Source organism: Cebus imitator, unplaced genomic scaffold (assembly GCF_001604975.1).
Source record: "Cebus imitator isolate Cc_AM_T3 unplaced genomic scaffold, Cebus_imitator-1.0 Scaffold102, whole genome shotgun sequence".
Taxonomy (NCBI): domain Eukaryota; kingdom Metazoa; phylum Chordata; class Mammalia; order Primates; family Cebidae; genus Cebus; species Cebus imitator.
In genome coordinates this window covers 5,940,408-5,945,718 of record NW_016107417.1, presented here as the reverse complement: position 1 = coordinate 5,945,718, position 5,311 = coordinate 5,940,408, and the positions used below count along the sequence as shown (strand labels likewise).

Genomic DNA, 5,311 nt, shown 5'->3' with positions numbered 1-5,311 from the left:
TTTTTTTAATATAGGATACAGCCAATGAAGAGTTACAGAGGATGAGATCTGGAAGGGTCCCAAATGAGTAGCTTTCTTGTCTTCAGGCCACAATCACCCTCCCAGCACATTGATATATATGATTACAAACCAGCACAGCTCATTGAGGAATGTTCCTCAATTTGAGTTTGTCAGATGTTTTTATCATTATTAGATTGGGCTTATGGTTTTTTAGAAGGAAGGTCACAGAGGTATCATATCAAGAATGCGTAACTAATATGATTTATGACTTTTCATGTTAACCTTGATTATCTGGCTGAGGTAGTGTTTGTCAGGTTTCTCACCTATGAGATTACCCTCGCCCAGCTCTTTTTCATACTTCACTATTTGGAAGGAAATCACAACATGCTGAGCACGCTTAGGTCTCTACTTCCTTGAGAACGTAGAAAGGTAAGTGATTTAAAACTTACAGGTTGTTAAACTCTATTAACCTTTCAAATATTAGAAAAATAGAATTGTGGAGTTGGATGAGACCTTTCTTCAGACAAGCAAGTTTGATGAAAGAGCCATATAGAGACAGAGTTCACTGTTGGTGAGAAGGACTTTGATATTTGAAGTGCTGCATCAACACATTTCTGTGAAGTCGTTAGATCTGTGGTATGTGAGATGACCTATGGTTACTCTGTTGAATAAAAAGGTGCCCCTGTGTCAGGCGTTCTAATGTGTTTTGGGATAAGAAATAGGGTGAGAGCTGCACCTTTCTTTGTAGAGGATTTAAAATAAGCTCAGTAAAGTGTTGTGCATGGTGATTTCTATGAAATATTCTTTCAAGGATTGACTTTTAGAAGGTTAACTTTGGGGATATGATCAAAAGTTCTCTGAAAAGGAATTTGAAGGAAAGAGACTTTATTTCAATGGATAATTTGCAAACTGAGGAGTGGCAGCCTTAGGTGTAAAACAAAAGGGCATTCCAGAGAACAATGACAGGGTTCCAGCCAAAGTTCCTGCCCATGTTCTCAATCAGGCTTGTTTATGCAAATGAAGGATTAAAACTTGCTCAGTTCTAATGGGAACACATGGACACAGGGAGGGGAACATCACACACTGGGGTCTGTTAAGGGGTGGGGGTCTAGGGGAGGGATAGCAGGGGGTGGGGAGATTGGGGAGGGATAACAGGAGAAATATCTAATGTAGGTGACGGGGTGGGGCGGGGATAGAGACAGCAAACCACCATGGCATGTGTATACCTATGTGACAATCCTGCACAATCTGCACATGTACCCCAGAACTTAAAGTATAATAATAATTTTAAAAACTTGCTCAGTTCTGATTTGTCAAGACAGCTGAATCTTGATTGGTCGATACAGCTGAGCTCTGATTGGCTTGGACAGGTGAGCTCTATTTGGTTGGGTTTCCAAGCTGGAAACCAGAAGTCTCTGTTAGATGTTTATTTTACAAATAGACTGGGGTGTGGGGTTTCTGGCTGCAGTTTGTCCTGGCACTGAGAGCAGGAACTTGTTTGGCTTGATTGTAGAAAGGGAGGTCCTGTGATATTTTTACATCTCTCCGAGAATAGAGTACATGACTGCTCCCTCACCCAGCTATGTCTGCCTGGTTCTGTTTTAACTTTGAGCACCTCAGCCACAGAGAGTCCATTTTATCTGGGGCCTCTTTAACAGAGGTTTTGTTGTTATTTTTATCTGGGCAGATTCAACTTTGGCTTATGGAAGGATTATTTCAGATCATATATATTCAGGTTCTGTGTTCTGGAATGTCAAACTACTTGTCAACTTAAAGATGATCACTATATTAAATCTGATAGTTGATGAGTGGGCAAAGGACATTGAGTTGGTCGAAGGAATTGTGAACCCTACTGTGATTAGTGTCCCTGTGTCCAATAGCTCTCCTCATGATAAAACTCTGGCTTCCAGTCATATGCAAATAACATGAAATTTTAGGCAAGAATATTCACTGAAAAGCATTTGGTATGAGAGGAAAAGATGTTCACTTTGTAGTTTGATTTGCATATTTTTATTATTATTCCTTTAAGGGCTCCAAGCAATAAGGAGGTATCATTTGTAACTGCTAAAACACTTAGCCTCTTTTGTCCTCATTGTAAAGCATGAAGTTCTTAATGGATTGATTAATCCAGACACCCCCTTTGAGAGCAAGATTGTCATCTTCACTTTATAGCAGGGGTGTCCAATCTTTTGGCTTCCCTGGGCCACATTGGATGAAGAAGAATTGTCTTGGGTCACACGTAAAATACACTAACATGATAGCTGGTGAGCCTAAAATCGCTAAAAAATTCTCAGAATGTTTTAAGAAAGTTTACAGATTTGTGCTTGGGCCTCATTCAAAGCTATCCAGGGCTGCATGTGGCCCACAGGTAGAGGATTGGACAAGCTTGCTTTAGAGAAAGAAGAAACCCGGGGGTTAATGGTGACATGATCTGATTTGAGGCAGTGGCTGAACCTGGGGGAAGATGAATCTGGGTTGGCTTGACTGGGCTCATATCTCCCTGAGGAACATAAAAGCTTCTGCTTTAACTTCAGGTGACCCTCATCCCCCTGCAGGGAATAAGATTTCCAGGAAGGAAGAAATTTTACTTAAGGACTGGAAAAGATGAAAATGGGAAAGTGCTACATACATAGTAGATTGTATAATGTATTGGCATGTCTTTTCTTCAAAATTCCAATCCATCAATAAGCATTTTTTCACAATAGTTTTTCAAAGTTTGTCGTTTTTATAAAAGACACCTCCCCCACCCCCTTTTTTTAAGTAACTCTAGACCAGGGTTTAGATCTGGTCTTAACGTGGTTAGCATTTTGGGCTGGATAATGTTTTATTGTCATGGAGGCTGTCTTATATACTCTAGGACGTTTGTTTAGCAGCATCCTGGCTTTACATGATGGTAGCAACCAACCTCCCCACCTCTGACAAACAAAACTGACTCCAGACATTGCTGAGTACCCTGCTGGGGGCAAAATTGCCCTTGGGTGAGAACTGCTGCCCTAGGATTAGCAAAACAACTCTCAGACCCCAGTTGTGACTGTGATCTTTAAGTTGGGTGCAGTGCCTCATCACCAACCTCATTTTCTCTAGCTGCAAAATGGGATACTTTATGTGTGCCTTTTTTATCATGTTTCTAGAGCCAGTTTAGAAGATAAAACACTAATGAGTAATCTTATATGTCAAATTTATCTTGACACAATATCAAACAATTTGAAAGTAATACAGATCATATTTACACGTTAAGTACATTTCTCCAAGTAAATGTAAACTGCCTTCAGTCACTGCTTAATTTTATCCTTGTTTACCTTTTCATTTTGTTAGATATAGTGAACTCCAAGTTTATCTTCAAAGAATCAGTATATCACTATGTTCAGCTCTCTTATTCAATTCTCCATTTTAAAGTTTATCTTCCTTGTGGTTTTAGTAAACAACCTTTTCCACCAGTTCTAATCAGTAGTTCACATCTGTTTCCCTGGTCCTCTACTCCATCCTCACTCATCCCAGTCACCTGCTATAGCCACCTGCTCTAGTCACTTGCCCTGGTAACCTGCTTTGACCTGAGTCACCCCTGGTCACCTGCTCTAACCTGTCCTGTAACTGTCCTTCCCACCAACCTATCCACCCAGCCACTCTGGCTCATACCCTTGCTTTAAAATAGCCAGTCGGAATTAGCTTAGACTGTGTGGTCTAACCCTAGCCAATAGGAAAATGACACAGCAGTAGAGGATACCTGTGTCAGGAATAAGAACCCCTTCCTCTCCCTTGTCCAGGTGTGTGCTTGCCATTGCTCCATCTGTGAGATGCACCCTTCTATGGAAGTAAATTGCTTTGCTGAGGAAATTTATATTTGAGTGCTACTTCTTTTGTGGCACCAAAAATTTACATATAATAACTTTTATGAAGACTGCAAGCTTCCCTCGCTTACTTCTTTATGAAGTCTCACAGGGCTTCCCCAGGTTTTGTCTCTAGCTCTTTGATCTCAGAGTGGCTTTGCTAACCTGCGCTCAGTGCTAGTGATTTCAGTTAGTTATTTCCCCAGAGAAAGCCCTAATAAGGCTGATCTTAGGGAAATCCCTTTACTGATTTCCCCAAAATCTGAATCAGGGAACCAACCAGCAGCAGGGGACTTACTCTTCTCAACTTCCTTCTCCTAATTCAAACCTGGGAGCCTAGGAAAACCCTGGTCTGGGAATGCTTAAAAGAATAAATCTCTATTCCTTTCTTTGAACATTTTATGTATGTTTTAGACAAAAGATATATGATGTCTGCCCTAATGCCCACATGTAAAATTGGAGTAAAGCAAAGGAAAACCTGTCTCTTGCCTCTATTGTCATCAACTTTTGGATTTGCATATTTATAGCTCTGTTCTTGGGAGGTTGTTTCTGCAGAGGGCTGGAGGTTGGGTGGGGTCTGGGGCAGGGTAGAAGGAGCTGCCTAGTCTTTGTGACAGGTATTTCTGTGCTGCATCCCTGCTACCTTTTTTCCTGTCCCAACCATTATCCTCAATTTTTGAAAGTATCTCTTATATCAGAGAACACATTAAATGTCTTCCTTTGGGTGATCTGAAAAAAAATAAGAATCCCTGAGAAGAATGTACACATAGAAGAATCATAAGCATATCAACAGTGCAACTTTACTTTGCTCTTTGTGGGACCTCAATTAGTTTGAGTATTCTGCCTGTTATTTTTGGCTATCTCAGCTGTTATCTTTGGCTATCTCAAGGAAGCAGAGGAAAATGACAAAGGGCTTGAACTTTGCAGTAAGAAGGATCTGCATTTAAATTTGATTCTACCCTTTATTAGCTTTCTCCTGACTTCTCTGCGTTTCATCTGTGAAACAGGTATATAAATTGGTGTGAAACACCCAATTTATAGGATAAGAATGTGGAACAAATGATATATATACAGACTTTATCAGGCACTTAGTAGGAACTAAAGGAAATGTAGTTCCTGTTCTTTCACTCTCTCTTCCTGCCTTTCTTTCCCTTCACTTACTAAAGGCAGTTATTTCCAAATACCTTGGATAATCTAGGGTAAACACAATGACTTCATCTGCTACCACTCTCCCATGCTTATTCTGCCACTTTTCCTATTCCTCAGCACTCCAAGTACAGGCACACCTTGTTTCTTTGCACTTGACTGCATTTCACAGATACTGCAGGGTTTTTTTGTTTTTTTTTTGAGACAGAGTTTCACTCTTGTTACCCAGGCTGGAGTGCAATGGCGTGATCTCGGCTTACCGCAACCTCCGCCTCCTGGGTTCAGGCAATTCATCTGCCTCAGCCTCCTGAGTAGCTGGGACTACAGGCACGCGCCAC

At 40.9% G+C, this 5,311-nt stretch overlaps 1 protein-coding gene across 1 annotated transcript in view; it reads left to right on the top strand.

Moving 5' to 3' along the window:
• Positions 1-5,311, top strand: part of PPM1L (protein phosphatase, Mg2+/Mn2+ dependent 1L) — a 316,242-nt gene that overhangs the window by 46,662 nt on the left and 264,269 nt on the right. The window lies entirely within an intron of this gene.